The 17,779-nt window shown below is 45.7% G+C and overlaps 1 protein-coding gene across 2 annotated transcripts in view; it reads right to left on the bottom strand.

Moving 5' to 3' along the window:
* The window catches only part of KCNMB4 (potassium calcium-activated channel subfamily M regulatory beta subunit 4), an 85,651-nt gene that overhangs the window by 22,478 nt on the left and 45,394 nt on the right, over nt 1–17,779 (bottom strand). The window lies entirely within an intron of this gene.

The following is a 17,779-nucleotide window of genomic DNA, read 5'->3' as shown; positions in this document are numbered from 1 at the left end:
AAAATGTTAATTTGTTATTTATTTTTCAACTTGAAAGAGCAATGAAGAGAGACAAAGACAGACAGACAGACAGACACACACACACACACAGAGATGGACCAACAGAGAGAAATAGGGAGGGAGAGACAGAGGGAGGGAGGAAAGGATCCTCCATTAACAGATTCACTCCCCAAATTCATGCAACAGGAAAGGCTGGGCCAGGCCAGAGACCAGGAGCCTGGAACTCCATCCAAGAGATCGATGATAGGAGTGGCAGGGGCCCAAGCACTTGGGTTATCATCTGCTGCCTCCTAGGGCATATTAGTAGAAAGTCAAATAGGAAGTAGAGGAGCTAGGACTCAAAAGGGCATTCTGATATGGGAAGTGGACAACCCAAGTGAGAGCTTAACCCACTGTACCATATACCTGTCCATTAATTTTCTAAAAGTATTTTATTTATTCAAGAGCAGAGCGCAAGAGAGAATGAGAATATATTCGATCTACTGGTTCACTCCCCAAATGCTTACAAAGGTTTAGTTGGGCCAGGGCTGAAGCTAGGAGCTGGGAATGGCACTGATCCCCCGACTTCAGCCATTACTGCTGTCTCCCAGGGTCTGCATTAACAAGATGCTGGATCAGAAACTAAAGGCGGGAAATGAACTGGGGCACTCTAAATGTAAGATGCAGGTGTCTGAACTGCTGGGCCAAATGTCCACCCCCTAAAATGCTTGTATGTCAATCTGGAACACAAATCTCACACAGCTTTAGAAATTGGAGGGATCATGCTTTGAGAGCAATGTGTATAAAACAGATGTGGAGGAAGTAGATTTAATTAATTATAAGCCCTGTAAGAAACAACAGTGGATTATAACTGACAAAAAACCCACAGCCAGGTCAGGCCTCATGTACTGAGTGTTAGAATACACTCTGTTAGCCGGCGCCACGGCTCAATAGGCTAATCCTCCACCTTGCGGCGCCAGCACACCGGGTTCTAGTCCCGGTCGGGGCGCCAGATTCTGTTCCGGTTGCCTCTCTTCCAGGCCAGCTCTCTGCTGTGGCCAGGGAGTGCAGTGGAGGATGGCCCAAATACTTGGGCCCTGCACCCCATGGGAGACCAGGAGAAGCACCTGGCTCCTGGCATCAGATCAGCGCGGTGCGCCGGCCGCAGCACGCAGGCTGCGGCGACCATTGGAGGGTGAACCAACAGCAAAGGAAGACCTTTCTCTCTGTCTCTCTCACTGTCTACGCAGCCTGTCAATAAATAAATAAATAAATAAAAATTTTAAAAAAAGAACTTTAAAAAAAAAAAGAATACACTCTGTTAGAAATGATGTGTCTTCTTCACCAGGCCAGCTCGGGACATGGTGAGAAGAGCATCAAAAAATTCTGTTCCCAACAGTGAAGGTCATGTGGACTCGCGACACCTATGGTCCGACAGTCAAGGGCTTGGGTTCAGATCTTCAGCTTGCTCCTCCCTGGCTGCACAATCTTAAAGCCTCTTCTGTAAAACTCAGACCACCTGGCCCACCCTCAAATTGAGACTCTAGTGCCAACCAAGATGAATTTTTAAAAATGGTGGTAAAGTATATCTATGGCCGGCGCCGTGGCTCACTAGGCTAATCCTCTGCCTTGTGGCGCCGACACACTGGGTTCTAGTCCCGGTTGGGGCGCCGGATTCTGTCCCAGTTGCCCCTCTTCCAGGCCAGCTCTCTGCTGTGGCCAGGGAGTGCAGTGGAGGATGGCCCAAGTCCTTGGGCCCTGCACCCCATGGGAGACCAGGATAAGTACCTGGCTCCTGCCATCGGATCAGCGCGGTGCGCTGGCCGCGGTGGCCACTGGAGGGTGAACCAACGGCAAAAAGGAAGACTTTTCACTGTCCACCTCTGCCTGTCAAAAAAAAAAAAAAAAAAAAAAAAAAAAAAAAAAGTGGTGGTAAAGTATATCTAATAAAATCTGTCATTTTTATGTACAATCTGGTGGTACTAATTAGATTAGATTCAGAATATTATGTTATCACCAACACTACTTATTTCCAAAATGTTTTCATCACACCAAACAGAAAGGTTATAACCATGAAGCAATAAACTCTCTCTATCGCTTTTCCTCCAGCCCCCGATGACCTCTCACCTACTTTCCGTCCTGTGAACCTGCCTATTCTATGGATTTCCTAAGACAGATATCTTGACAACTAAAACTGTCAGAATAGCCTTCTGAAGGAGGAAGTCATGTCCAATGTCACCTGAGCTTCCAGCAGAGCATGGACAACCCTTCCCAAGAAACGGTGTGGTGGGGACTTGCTCGGGGTTGGAGGGAACGCCTGGACAACGTCCCTTGATTTGACAGCACACTCTCTGTGCGTTATAAGCTACTTCCGGCCCCATTTCATCCGAGACGAAACTGAGGCAAGAGTTCTTCAATAAGTAGCCCAAGGTCAATCACTGGGTCACGAGGGGAGCTATGCATAGCACTCAAGTCTCCTGACGCCCAGCCCTGCCCTGCATTCCGCCGGCAGAAGATGCTGCTCTCCATGACCTACTTGTCCGACGGTTCTTGTATTTTTCCTCCTAAATTCCCTCAGGACTTTGTTTGAAGACGGCGTAAACCATCTTACATGAAGTGATTTGATAACATCAAATTCATGACTACATTGCCGTGATGAATAAAGCTGTTAGAAGATGAATATGTAAGCGAAAAATGACTGGTGAACCATCAGAAAACAGACCCTCAAATTTGCATGTTAAGTAGTGTGTGTGGCCGTTTGGACGTCAGACTGAGAAAGAACACGGGAATGAATTCCATACACATTCTACAGCATCCAGGGGAAGCCACAGAACTCACTGCTTGCTTGCTTGCTTTTTTTTCCAAGTACAGATTTAGAGACCAAAGACAGCCTTCAATTCTGATGTAATCTCTCTTAATATGGAACCAGACACAAATGTACATGGAAAAGACTCCATCTGGGTAAGATTCCAGACACACTGTTTGTTTTTTAAGACTTGGGGTTTATCATTGAACTCAATGTCTAAAGAGAAAGCCAATATGTTCCTTTTAAAAATAACAAAGGAGGGGGCAGCCGTTTGGCCTAGTGGTTACGCCGCCCACATCCCACAGAGGAGTCCCTGGATTGGATACCTAGCTTTGGATCCTGACTCCAGCTTCCAAGGAATACAGACCCCAGGAGGCAGCAGGCAATGGCCCAAGTGACTGGGTTCTTGTCACCCATGTGGGAGATCTGGACTAAGTTCCTGGCTCTGGTCTCAGCCTGGGCCTGGCTGATTAGGGTATTTAGGAAGTGAGCCAGTGAATGGAAACTTGTTTTCTTTAAAAAATTATTTATTTATTTATTTATATTGATTATTTATTTGAAAGGCAGAGATACAGAGAAGCAGAGTCAGAGAGAGAGAGGTCTTCCATCCGCTGGGTCCCCAAATGGCTGCAACAGCCTGAGCTGTGTTAAACCAAAGCCAGCAGCCAGGAGCTTCTTCTGGATCTCCCACATGAGTATAGGGGCCCAAGCACTTGAGCCATCTTCTACTGCTTTCCCAGGCCATAGCAAGGAGCTGGATCAGAAGCGGAGCAGCTGGGACTCGAACCAGCCCCCATATGGGATGCTGGCACTGCTTTACTACACCCCAGTGCTGGCCCCAAACTTACTTTCTCTGTTTATCTGTGTCTTTGTCTCTCTCTGCCTCTCAAAAATAAAAATAAAATAAAATAAAATAACACCCAAACTAAGTAACTAGTCTCTTCTCCAATGACAGGTTGTAAGAAATCATTTTTAGGGTAAATAGAAAACAAAAAATAAGTAATTAACTTGTTACCAAATATCAAATATAGTATCTAGTAATTCAGTCAAATGGCAAGACAAATTTCTCATGGAATTTTCCAAAATTTCAGGTCTCGCCCTCACATGCACATTATTTCTCCATGTGTATCCTAAGAGGTCCATCAGTAAAGATAAATTTTTTCTTTGGTAATTTGTCCCTTAGAAAACCAAAAGAAAACATTAGAAGCAAATGGTACAATTAAGTTCAACATGTCAATCCATAAAAAAGAAATGTGATTATAGAGCTTCACGTTTTAGAGCTCAACCTGTTTTTGGAATACGCAGATGTGAAAATAAACTTTTTCACTATACTGGTTAGGAATGTATTCTGATGCTTATTTCTATGCATCTAGGTGTTGCCTTGCATAAGCAGGAACTTGTGGGGGGGGGGGGTCAGGCAGGGGCAGCTCCCCCACAATAGGGCCAGGGAGCTGCTCCTTTCTTCCTGCTCTGCTCTGATTCATGTTTCTCACCTCAAAGTTGCAAGACGGCTTTTCTACTCTGCGGAAGATGTGCTTTCTGCCAGGACCAAGGCAGCAGAAGCAGGAGACGGTGGCGCTTGTGCCAGGAAAGGCAAAGGCTGTCCCAGGAGCCCTCCCAGCCCCAGGTGATGCCGCCTCCAATGATGGCTGCCCAGGACAGAAAGTCAAAGTCAGCCAGCCTCCTCTTCTCAACTGGAACCCCACCAGACATCGGGGGGGGGGGCATCCCGGCATCTAAGGATCCCACCTCCTGCGCGTCTTGTGTCTATTCTGAACTCCTCTCCTTCCAGCACTCCCTCTGCCATTGCCCAAGCTTGCCTCACCCCTGTCTACACTGGAGTGACCGCTTTGGCACTGTTCATCGTTCCCCTAGCTATGGCTTATAACCGGTTTATCCTCCATGCTGCCACCTGGCTGGTCTTTCGGAAACACACGTGGGATTATCATTCCTCCACTGCACATGGAAGAAGGTGTGAGCCCTTCAGCATGGCACCAGGGCAGCGGGGTATCTCACTCAGCCTCTCCAGGTCACTTCCCACTTTCCCTTCCAGCAGGCTCCTCAGGCTTCCTCCAGCTGCCCATGCCATTTCCAATTTCAGTGCCTTTGGCCAAGCTGCTTATTTTTCCTGAAATCCCTTCCTCTAGCTTTATCTGGCAAATTCTCATCCATTCTTTAAAACTCAACCTCAACTCTTCCTCTTAAGGTTATTCTTTCTGCACTCTTTATCACTACCCAAATAGGTCCAGGCACTACTCAACATTCGTGTTTATGTATATTTGTATGCATGTACATATGTACATACCTGTGCACATGCACATTTGTGTGTGTGTCTCTAACATTACGGCACTCGCTTCACGCACCCCAATTACCTGTTTACAAGTTTGTCTTCCAGGAAGGCAGTGAGCTCCTTGATGACAGAGGCAAAGTCTTATTACCATGACCACTACTACCTGCTACATAGCAAGTGGTTAATAAATGCTGGTTGAATAAGTGAGAAAGTAAATGTCTGGAAGGGTGGATTTTAAGGATGAAATTTAGGATGCTAGAAAGAGCAACATCAGCATAGAAGAGTGGTAAGCTATTTTGTGGCTGGAAGGCCTTTGTAGCCCCAGAAATGCTGCTTATTTCAGACAGGAAATGGGTATTCATGTAAGTTTTCCAAACACCTGAAGCTTTTTTTTAAAAGCTGAACAAAAACCAATGAAAATATTTAAAATATTGCTGGTTTAAAAAAGTCTTTCTAAATTTGCATTACACATCTCCTTGCCTTTAAAGGAGATGACGTTGAACCAAATTTAACCTTTTTTGATGACTCAGTTCACCGTTATGAAACTCAATTAGCGTTGAGGCAGGAGGCCTGTCTGCTCCCCTGCTAAATGACTGCAGACTGCTAACCACTTAGTCCCGCCCCGTTCTCTCGCTGCCATCACTAGGATTTTATCTGGCGTCTTAAGTTGCTGTAATTGTACAAGCCTCCGAAGCCAGAGGATCACAAAACCACAGAATTTGAGAACTGAAAGGAATCTCAGAGATCGTTAATCAGTCTATCAAATTTTATAGAGAAGAAAAGTAGGCCCTAAGTAGGCGGGCCTTCCTCTGCTAATCACTGCTTTTAATCTTCTTCTACTTTAATGGCTTTTAAACTGTGTGTTCCACACAGCACTCTACTCAGTTTGAGCCCAGACTATTATGTTCATCTCTCTTTAAAATGCTAAGGGTAAACTTGATTTAGAAAACATATTACAGGATACACACACTTTGAAGCAACTTAAAATTAAGACATATCTTTTCAGTACCATAAGCACAGTATACATACCAATTTCTTTAGGGTTTGTGTGTACGTGTGTTCTATTACTTTATTCATGAATAAAATCCAAATTATTTAGTCACTCAACAACTAAGTCTCCAATCAGTGAATAATCGGGCTATTCATTGATTGATTTTTCTAACCTAGTTGTTGGAAATGTACAGTACACTGGAGTACTAAGAACTCACTATTGTGCAGATGTGAGCCTTAAAAATAAAATCTCTTAAGATAGCTAATGTAACCCTAGGTTAGAGATATGAAAACCAAGACAGAGAAGTTGAACCATTTACCCAAGACCATACAATTAATTAATGGTAGAGGAGCAATTTCAGTGCAGAAGCCTGATGTCACATGGTTGCTGCTGTTAAGGAAATCATAATCTAAAAGAGGAGCAAAGCACATAATCAAGGAACTCTGTAACAACGTGATCATGCAACCATGCAGTTGCTTTTCGGTAGGAGCACACATAAAAAGTAATGAACTACATTTGAAAAGGTAAGAGAAGGTTACATGGTGACCGCTGAGTTGAGTCTTAATCATAGTATTAAAACAAGGACAGCAAACACCTTCTCAGGAATTAGGACCAGTAGGCACACACCATCTCACCGACCCTCGCCCAATAACCTTACTAGACTCCCTTCCTCAGGGGCAGTGGAGGAAGAGACGGGGCAAAGCCACATGCTCCAGACCACGCCGTCAGGAAGTACCTGGCTCCAGGGTTCATCCCAGAACCACTGCGCTATCCTAATTCCTAGACGTGAAAAAGGTGACGTTGCCTCCAGGTGAGGGAGAGGAGAGAGATAAGAACCAAGCCAGCCAGGTGCACGGCCAACAGGGAGGAAGTGGACTGCAGTGGCCAGATAAAAAGCCCCCACTGCCTACACAGCCCTTGCCCTGACTGCTCCCTCCACCGAAGGGAAGCTGCACACCGCCTGCTGTCCACACACGCCACTCTCCCTCTCCTTCCCAGCTCTCCTGCCACGTTGGCCTTTCCGTTCCTAAAACTCACCAAGCTCTTTCTGGCCCTGGAACTTCCGTAGGCCACGACGGTGCCCCTTTTGATGTATCTGCCCCGTCACGTTTCACCAGCTGCCTCTTCCACATCCACTAGATTCACGCAGACAATTCTTGGAAATCCCCTGCCCTGCTACATTATCTCCCAGAAGCACCCTAGGTTTTTCCTTGATAGCATTTACGCAACTTGGTAATCATGCTGAGGTTGTGACTACAGACCATATGCTCCACGAAGGCGGAGCTGATGTCTATTGTTTGGTTGTCGTAGGTTTTATTTCCCTGCTGTTTTATTTCCGTTTCTTCATGCCTGGCACATATTTAACAGCAGAAGAGGAAGCAGGAATAGGAAGAGAGCAACCTTTCTTCTATTAATCCAGGACTGTGACGAGACCAAGTAGATGCTTAAACAATGCAAAACCAAACCTAGTGTGGTGTGAAGATGGACAAGAGACTGACCACATCTGAACGATCAGCTGAAGATCGCTCCAACCTCTGGATGCGGGTCTGAACTGAGGCAGTGACTGGCAGTGGGTGACTACAGGAGACTGAACCGGTGGTATGGCAGGATTTGTTCATTTGATGGGGGAGAGAGAGAGAGAAAGCGGGGTGTGTGTGTGTCTGCTCTGTGCACTCTTTGAACCTCTGTCCATTCAGATGCATAAAACAAAATACTAAAAGGTAAACCTGGAGGCGGGCATTTGGCCTAGAGGTTAAGATGTTGCCTGGGACACCTGCATCTCCTATCAGGTGCCTGGACTACAGTCCCAGCTTTCCTCTTGATCCCAGCTTCCTCTTAACGCACACCCAGGAGACAGCTGGTAATGGCTCAGGTGGTTAGATTCCTGCCACATGTGTGGGAGACCTGGACAGGAGTTCCTGGCTCCTTGCTTCAGTCTGGCCCAGTCCTGGCTGTTGTGAACACCTGGGGAGTGAACCAGCAGATGGGAAATATCTCTGTGTCTCTATCTTCCAAATGAATAAAATAGATAGATGCTTAAAAAATTGTAAAGAAAAACCTGTATAGAAAAATACTATACTCTCCATACATGAAAGAGTTCAAAAAATAAAGATCACTGACTCTCTCCCACCCTCAGAAGCAAAGGGAACCGCAGACCAAGTAACGATCCTCCAGGTGCCTGCCGTCTCCCTGCGAAGCCAGGGAAGGCACAAATGAAGAACTGTATGAAGAGACTGAGACTACAACGAGGCTTTCTAGTAATAGAATAGGGATTGCAAAATATACTTGGTACAGGCACATAAGAGAAGGGGAAGAAATGGTATAAGGAAGGCAAGTGTCACCTTATCTGTATACAAAGTGCAAAAAAATACGTCTACACACATTGGAAGAGACTGTGAGCCCCGACGTTGAGGAAGGCAAAGAAACCCATGCATGAACCAGCCCTTGCCGTGAGGGCCCCGCAGCACCTCTGCAGCATCCTTCCTGAGTGGGGAGAGGGCCAACCACATGGGTGCTGACCCTCAAGGCGGCTGCGGCTGCTCTGGCCCCTGGAGATGCTACTCCTGCCTCAACAAGGCTTAGAGAGTGGAAAGCTAGGACTCCACCCATCTTCGTCTTTGATTTTTAAAACATCATCTTTTTTCTTGAAAGTGGAAACTTCTTGGTAACCATTCTCCCTAATTTCCTGCATCTGTGCGAAGTGTAAAGGTTACTTTAAATATAAAAGTTCATCTTACCCAGAGCAGCTGGGAGGCGATACAGTAAGTCTATTTTCATTTCCTATTTAGCAGTAGTAAGAGAGTACTCCGAGTAGATGGCACGAGGGACCTGCCATTTTTCACACCTCCAAACAGCACTGCTGTTGCCTTTCACATATGTCGTGATGCAGGAGCCAAGCTCCCAACTCCTGCTTTCCCAGAGTCGCTTCACAGTCCTGTCTGGAGCATGGCGGGGCTGGGACAGACCACCCCCACTTCTGCCTACACCCAGTGGTTTGGGGCTGGGGTCCAGTCTGAAGGAGAGAAGATGGGCTATCATCTACTGTATAAAGGTGACATCATGGGGATCCATGACATAAGAAGAGAGACACATTGGGTGTCTGTGCCACACCCTTCCCCACACAGGGCTTCTAAAGCCCGGTCTTTTCCTAAGTCCTGGGGTCAAAGAAGCATCTTTGGTAGTCACTGAAAGCCCCTTTCCACCACGCCTGAGTCTGTGCTAAGGAGGTGGTTCTTGGAGGGAGGGGCCAGGTTATCAGAGAAACCAACCCTGTGGTCAGTGGGTGAGGACTTCAGCACTGGCCCCTGACCTCTACAGAGGGAGGGGCTGGGCACTGAGCCAATCACCACTGGCCCGTGATGCCTGGGAAACGCGGCTCCATACAAAGCCTCTGAGCGACTCTGCATCGGGGAGCACACTGAGTACAGGAAGGGTGGGGCCCTGCAGAAGGTGCCTCGACTGATACACACCTTCCATTTGGCTGTTCTGGGGGGTGTTTCTTTTATAATAAACTGGTGACAGCAAGTAAAGCATTTCCCTGAATTCTGTGAGCCACTCTAAGAAATCATCACACCTGAAGAGGAGAGTAAAATAGAGGTTGGGGGTGCATTTGGTACAGCAGTTAAGTCACCATTTGGGAAGCCCCCATCCCATAGTAGAATCCCAGTATTCCAGTCCCAGCTACTCTGCTTCTGATCTGGTTTCCTGCTAATGCACACCCTAGGAGGCAGCATGTGGGTCCCTGCCACCCACAAGAGAGGCCAGGATGGAGTTCCAGGCTCTTCACTTTGGCCTGACCCAGTCCTGGCTGCTGTGGCTTTCTGGACAGTGAAGCAGCAGATGGAAGGTCTCTGTCTCTCTCTATTTCACATAAAATGAAAATATAATAAATGAAGATTTTAACAGAAGTATAAACATGGGGCGGCTAGTTGATATCTGAGAAGATATGAGTCTTCAGGGACTGAGCCTTGGGACTGAGGGATCTGATGCTGGGTCCAGACAGATGATGCCAGAGTTGAATAATAGGACCTTAGCTGGTGTCGGGAGAGAACTGAAGAATGGAATGGTATGGGGTCCTCTAACCCTACCCAACGCACACACATACACACACACACACACACACACACACGGTATCCAAAGTATTCTGAGAGTGCCTACCTAACACACACACACACACACACACACACACACACACACACGGTACCCAAAGTATTCTGAGAGTACAGAAGAACGGTTTCCTTGCAGTCTCTAACAGTTCTCGCTATTCTGGAAGAACAGTCCTGGATTGGGCACAGAGGATATTCAGAATGAATGTCCTCACAGGGAGCAAACCAGGAAGCCTTTTACAACACTGTTTGCCCTCAGTGGGGCACAAAGAGAAATGTATTAAGATGATCACTGTGGGGGCTGGTGCTGTGGCATAGCAGGTGAAGCCACCGCCTGCAGTGCTGGCATCCCACATGGGTACTGGTTCTAGTCCCAGCTGTTCCACTTCTGATCCAGCTCTCTGCTATGGCCTGGGAAAGCAGTGGAAGATGGCCAGGGCCCCTGCACCCACATGGGACACCCAGAAGAAGCTCCTGGCTCCTGGATTTGGATCAGCACAGCTCCGGCCATTGCAGCCATCTGGGCAGTTAACCGGCAGATGGAAGACCTCTCTCTTTCCGCCTCTGCCTCTCTGTAACCCTGTCTTTCAAATAAATTCATAAATCTTTAAAAAAAGAAAAAGAAAAAGATGATCACTGGTCGGTCAGGACTGCAGGCAGCAGGAGCCACCTTCTAGGCCTCCACCTGCAGGCTCAAGCTCACCCACATTCGGAAACCAGTGCCTGGGCCAGGACACAGGGATTCCAGGGGCACTGAGTTCAGGCAGTACCAGAGTGGGCACAGTATCAAGTGGTCCTCATTGCTGGCGTCTGGTCCCTGTCACCAAGCTCCCACTGCAGAGAAAGAAATCTCCCTACTTCTTCAGCTTTTTGCTTCATCCTGTTTCATTTTCTTCAAGGCATGTTTTCCATTTTTCCAGTATTTACTGTATTTATTCAGTGTTACTCCATTTTACCTGAAATGTCAATTTTAACATATACATTCAATTTCTGTCTTTCTCAGCAGTTTTAGTAGCAGGCTCATTTATCTATATCCATTCCCGCTTCCCTCTCCATTACTCACTTCCTCTCCCAACTTCTTTCTAGAGGTAAATTCTTATCTTATTCTCATAGCCTCCTGTGGCAAGAACACACCATGAGATCGAGCTTGCTAACACACTTAGAAACGTGCCATACACTGCTGGTGACACTGGACAGCAGATCTCGGGAGCTCATTTATCTCATGTGGCTGACACTTCATGCCTTCAGTTAGTAACTGCCCACTTCCCTTCCCCAAGCCCTGGCAACCACGCCACTGTATACTCTGAGTCTATGAACTCGGCTGTTTCAGCTCTCTCATCGAATTAATCAGTCAGTGTTTGTCTTTCTGCAGCTGGCTTCCTTCACATTGCACGATGTCCTCGAGGTGCATGCACATGGCTGCATATTGCAGAGTCTGTCTTTCCTTCCCTTCCTTCCTTTGTTCTTTACTTCCTTCTCTCCTTAGTCCCCTACACCCTTCTTCCTTCCTTCCCTTTTGGAATACCCCCCAAGATATGCAGGTAAACCACAGGCTGCACTGGAAGGGTTAAGTATCAGATGCTTCCTTTTTTTTTTTTTTTTTTTTTTTTTTTAACCTTTGAAGTCATTTAGCTATAGGTACAGACAGGTTTGCCCTTCATGGAGTTCCTGCTCCTAAAAAATTTGATGTTCTCCATTGGACAATGACATATGAGAAATGTTCCAAAATTTTTTCCTTCTTTTTTTAAAAGCAGAATGATATTGTGCTGTGTGTATCTGCCGCATTTTGTTTATTCATTCATCTGTCCGTAGACATTCAAGCTGTTTCACACCTTGGCTTTTGTGAATAGTGCTGAAATGAACAAGGGGTGGGAACAACTGTTAAGATCCTGCCCTCCAGTCTTGTGAATGAACATCCAGGTGTGGGGTTGCTGGCTCTTGTTATAATTCTACTTTGAACTTTTTCAGGACCCTCCATGCTGTCTTCCAGAGTAGCTGAGCCACTGTGCATTGCCCCCAGCAGTATACAAGGGTTCCAATTTCTCCACAGCCTTCCCATCACTCACTGTCTTCTGGTAATTTTGATAATAACCACCCTGCCAGGTCGGAGGTGATAGCTCATTGTGGTTTTGGTTTGCATTTTTCTGGTGATTACTGATGTAGAGTAATATTTCATATGCCTTTTGGCCATTTCTATCTTTATTTCAGAGAAATGTCTATTGAATGCCTTAGCCCATTTTTAAATCAGGTTATTAGTCTTTTTAGTATAAAATTATAGGACTTCCTTATATATTTTGGTTATTAACACCTTATCAAATATATGGTCTGCAACTACCTTCCCCATTCTGTAGGTTGCCTTTTCACTCTGTTGAGTATTTACTTTGCTATACAATGTTGAGTTTGATGTAGTCCACGGCAAACTTCTTGAATGAGTAGTCTGTATTTCCTAATGCCTCCATATTCTTTATTTTTTTGCAAGCATTTTGTACATTTTTAAAAAATTATTTGAAAGGTAAAGTTACTGTTGCTCCCCCTCTTCGTGGAGGAACGACACTAAACCCTGCCTAGGCTTCATATCCGAGTCACGGCACCATTATGTCGCTCCCTGTCTTCGTGGAGGAACGACACAGGACCCTGTGTTGTTCTTTCGTCTGCTCGGCCCTCCCCGGGTTTGCTGCTGGTTCTTCCCGGGTTGGCTACCGACCCTTCCACCTCCGTGGAAGGGCGGTTCCCCCTAGCCACTTTCCCCACTTCCGCGGGGGAGTGGCACACCGCCGGCTGGCTCTCTCGGGGGCTGCGCAGGTGTTCCTCTTAGATATTCCTGGTGCATGTTGTCTCTCTCCTCCTTTATAGTCCTCTTCCACCAATCCCAACTCTGCTACCCACACGCCGAGTACGCTGCTCTCCTCCAATCAGGAGCAGGTCCTGCTGTTTATTGGTTGAACTGGAGGCAGCTGTGTAGAAGCTGTTTCCTCCTCTCCCAGCGCCATATTGTGGGAGAGCAGATGCATAGAATAAGTCTTAATTCCAGTAACTTAGTCTAGTCCGAGTTGCTCCCAGTTGCTCCCCACAGTTACAGATAGAGAGAGGAAGAGACAAAGAGAAAGGTCTTTCATTCTCCATCTGCTGGTTCACTCCTCAAATGGCTGTAAACAGCCGGGACTAAGCCAATCAGAAGCCAGAAGCCAGGAGCCAGGAGCTTCTTCTGGGTCTCCCCCACAGATGCAGGGGTCCAAGGACTTGGGCCATCTTTCATTGCTTTCCCACGCCATAAGCAGAGAGCTGGATTGAAAGAGAAGCAGCCAGGGCCAGCGCCATGGCTCACTTGGTTAATCCTCCACCTGCAGCGCCAGCATCCCATGTGGGCACCGGTTCTAGTCCTGGTTGCTCCTCTTCCAGTCCAGTCCTCTGCTGTGGCCCAGGAGGGCAGTGGAGGATGGCCCAAGTGCTTGGGCCCCTGCACCCTCATGGGAGACCAGGAGGAAGCACCTGGCTCCTGACTTTGGATCAGCGCAGCACTGGCCATGGCAGCCATTTGAGGGGTGACCAACAGAATGAAAACCTTTCTCTCTGTCTCTCCCTCTCACTGTGTGTAACTCTACCTCTCAAATAAATAAATAAAGAGGAGCAGCCAGGACACAAACTGGTGCCTACATGGATGCCAGCACCACAGATGGAGGCTTAGCCTATTATGCCAAAGCACTGGTCCCCTGCCTCCACATTCTCCTCTCAGCTTGATATAAAATGATTTCTCCCCCTGGACTCTAAGCTGGTACCCAGACTGCTTTCACCACGACCACTGCAGACTGCTACATATCCAGAACAATCACTTCTCAGGATCCTCCCTGACCTCCGCCTTCGCCTTGCAACACCTCCTCCAAGATGCTCTTCTCTTGACTCTCCTCACCCTGTGGCCACTTTTCCTCCACCTCCTTCCGTCCGTAGCTTATGTGTGAACAACCCCCCATTCAGTTAGAATTTCTCTTCCTCCCTCTTCTCCCAGGATGCCTTCTCTCTGCTTCAACGGCAGCCTTCAAGCACGGCCAGGGACTCCCAGATCTGTTACCACTGCTCCCGACCGCCTCCTCCTGAACCAAACGCCTGCATTTCTCACTCTTTCAAAGCCTCTCATGGATACGAGTCCTTTAAAGTCAGCAGACTCGAGGGCTGCATGGTCCTTTCCCCATCACTTACACTCTAGGTCCTACGGACGCCAACTCCACAGTGTACTTCCAATACTGGCACTGCCCTGTGACTATGTCTCCTACCTCCACTCCCATGAAGGCCCTCACACTCCCTTGGCAGGACCAGCAGGTGGAGAAGGGAAGGAGCTTTGGGAATCAGACTAATTGGACTCCAGTTCTTTCATTTAACAGCTGTGTGCATCAGGCAAATTCTTTATCTGTTAAATGAGGCTGCTATTTGAGATATTATAAGAAATAGGCTGATCAAAAATAACATGTCATTCAGAATGGTTGGTACATGATAGTCACGCAAAAAAAAAAAAAAAAGACCTTTTTTTTTTTTTCACTCAATCTTCTTCTTCCTTCTTACCCTTAACCCATCTTCCCCATCCAGTTCACATCAGCCTTCACATCAGTTGCTTTCTAAATCAAGATCAAAAGATCCACTCATTTCTGGGCTTAAAAAACCTTTTCACGGCCAGTGTTGGGACATCGGCAGTCCATACTGGAGTGCCAGTTCAAGTCCCAACCTTTCTGCCTTTGTTCCAGCTCTCTGTTAATGTGCTTGGAAAGATAGCAGAAGATGGCCGAAGTACTTGGACCCCTGCCACCCATGTGGGAGACTAGGATGGAGTTCCTGGCTCCTGACTTCAGCCTGATCCAAACCTGGGTACTGCAGCCATTTAGGGAGTGAACCAGTGGATGGAAGACCTCTTTCTCTCACTTCTATTCCCTCTCACTATCTCTCTGTTGCTATGTATTTCAAATAAATAAAAATATTAAAAAAAAAAAAACTTTAAACCGTTTCACTGAAATCTAACCCCAGAGGGCTGGCATTGTGACACAGCAGGTTAAGTCATCACTTGTGATACCAGCATCCCGTGTGGGCACCAGTTTGAGTCCCAGCTGCTCCACTTCCAATCCAGCTCCCTGCGACTGTGCCTGGAAATGCACCAGGAGATGGCCCTAATACTTGGGCCCAGGCATGTGGGAGACCTGGATGAAGCTCCTGGATCCTAGTTTTGGTCTGGCCCAACCCCAGTCGCTGTGACCATTTGTAGAGTAAACCAGCAGATGGAAGATCTTTCTCTGCAACTTTGCCTTTAAATTAAATAAATAAGTAAATCTTTAAATAAAGAAAAGGAATCTAACCCCAAGCTACCTTTCCAGTTTACAAACTTATCATTCCTTGTTCTACACCTTTTTTCTCTAAGGTATCATACATTGTCAAGTCTTCGTTTCTCTGTTGCAGTCTCCTCCCCCTCCCCATTATTCAAGGTCTTCCCATTTTCTTTCTAGCTGAAAAAATTTGTTTATTTTGCATATGCCTCTGTCTCTACCAATAAGTCCTAATTCCTTAGACACAAAGAGCCTCCCCCTTATAAATTTGGCACATTGTATTCATTTCTTATTAACTGGAAACCAATCATTGCACTGGGTGCTATGGATAAAAAGACACAGACTGATCCACACCCTTAACAAGTGTACCACCTCCAAAAAAGACAAATATCATATGTTTTCCTTGATTTAGGGTAATTAATAGGGTTCCAAAAATGTAACATATAGGAGTGAAATGGATATTTTGAGATTTGATGATTGTTTATAGCTCTTGTCACTACTGTTGAGGAACAGTGTTTTTTTCCTTCATATTATTTGTTGGACTCTGTACTTAGTGTAGTGTTAATCTTAGGAATAGAAAGTAAACTGAAAGTAGATTATTATAAAAATTAAAGAGAGGTAATAAGAGAGGAGGAAAGGTAGGAGTGTGGGTGGGAGAGAGGGTAAGGTGGGAAGTATCAATGTTCCTAAATCTGTATACATGAAATACATGAAATTTGTATACCTTAAATAAAATTTTAAAAAATAAAGTGTCATGGCTGATCAGGAAGAAGGGCATGCAAGCAATACCAGTAAAGGGTTATAGGGGGGAGGAAAGAGGGGTGGCTCCAGACCCTGGGCTTATACCAAAGTCTTTCAGATCAGTTTTTAAAGTGTTAATGCCCAGACTCAGTCATCAGAGACTCAAATGTATGTAGTGTGTGGTATGGTTTTAAAAGCTCCTCTAGCAATTAAACAAAGTGACTGTTGCCAACGTCTGGGACACAGCTGCACACAGGAGAACCACACTGCAGTTGGCACCTCTGACTGCTCTACAACACCCTGTCCCTTTTCTTCTCCCTACCCAAATCTACAGGATTTAGGCACTATCCCCCTATCCCCAACTCATGGTAGATTCTGATTGTTCTTTCTTGTGACTGGTTTAGGTACAGGCAAAGTAACTCATCTTGAACAAGGACACATGAGGGAAGGTTGAACGTGAGAAGCTAGGAAGAGGTTTCCTTCCTAATCCTAAGAAAAACATCCCAGAAAAGATAGGTTCTTCCTGCCTGTGGACATTGCTATGTTTACTGTGACATCAAGAACTACAGAAGCCACATTGAAACCTTGAAGAGGGCCATTTGAGGTAGAATTGAGATCTGGAAAGGAGCGGGGTTCTTGTTGACTCCATCTGAGTCACTGCATCAAGCAACCTTGGTAATAGTCCACCTGTGCATTTATTGAAGTCTTAAACAACAAATTTCCTAATTGTTTACCCTAATTTGAGTTATAATTCTGTTTACCTGCAAGAGAAAGCATCACAACTAATAATATACAATTGAACCACACTTGAGGATCAAGGCATGCAGATGAGATCTGAGGAGAATCTTCAGCAAGACAGTCAAGAAGCAAGAGACACACAAACTATCCCTATTTGCTGATGACATGATTCTATACATAGTAAACCCAAAAGACTCCACAAAGAAACCATTGGAACTCATAAAAGAGCTTAGTAAAGTAGCAGGATATAAAATCAACACACAAATATCAATAGCCTTCATATACAGACAATGCCATACTGAGAAAGAACTTCTAAGATCAATCCCATTCACAATGGCTACAAAAAAATGTAAATGCCTTGGAATAAATTTTGCCATGGACATCAAAGATCTCTACAATGAAAATTACAAACATTAAAGAAAGAAATAGAAGACATAAAAAAGTGGGAAAATCTTTCATGCTCATGGATTGGAGGAATCAACATCATCAAAATGTCCATCCTACCGATTGCAATTTATAGATTCAATGTGAAACTAATCAAAATACCAACAACATTCTTCTCAGATCTAGAAAAAATAATGCTAAAATTCATATGGAAACATAAGAGACCCTGAATAGCTAAAGCAATCTTAAACAACACAAACAAAGCTGGAGGCATCACAGTACCAGATCTTAAGACATACTACAGGGCAGTTATCAGAACAGCCTGGCATTGGCACAAAAACAGACATGTAGACCAATAGGGCAGAACAGAAACCCCAGAAATAAATCCACGCATCTACAACCAACTTATCTTTGACAAAGGAGAAAAAATCAACTCCTGGA

The sequence above is a fragment of the Oryctolagus cuniculus genome, chromosome 11 (genome assembly GCF_051225735.1).
Source record: "Oryctolagus cuniculus isolate XC-2025 breed Fujian yellow rabbit chromosome 11, ASM5122573v1, whole genome shotgun sequence".
NCBI classification, from domain to species: domain Eukaryota; kingdom Metazoa; phylum Chordata; class Mammalia; order Lagomorpha; family Leporidae; genus Oryctolagus; species Oryctolagus cuniculus.
Note: the sequence above shows the minus strand (reverse complement) of the source record. Positions and strands in the feature narration are given on the sequence as shown.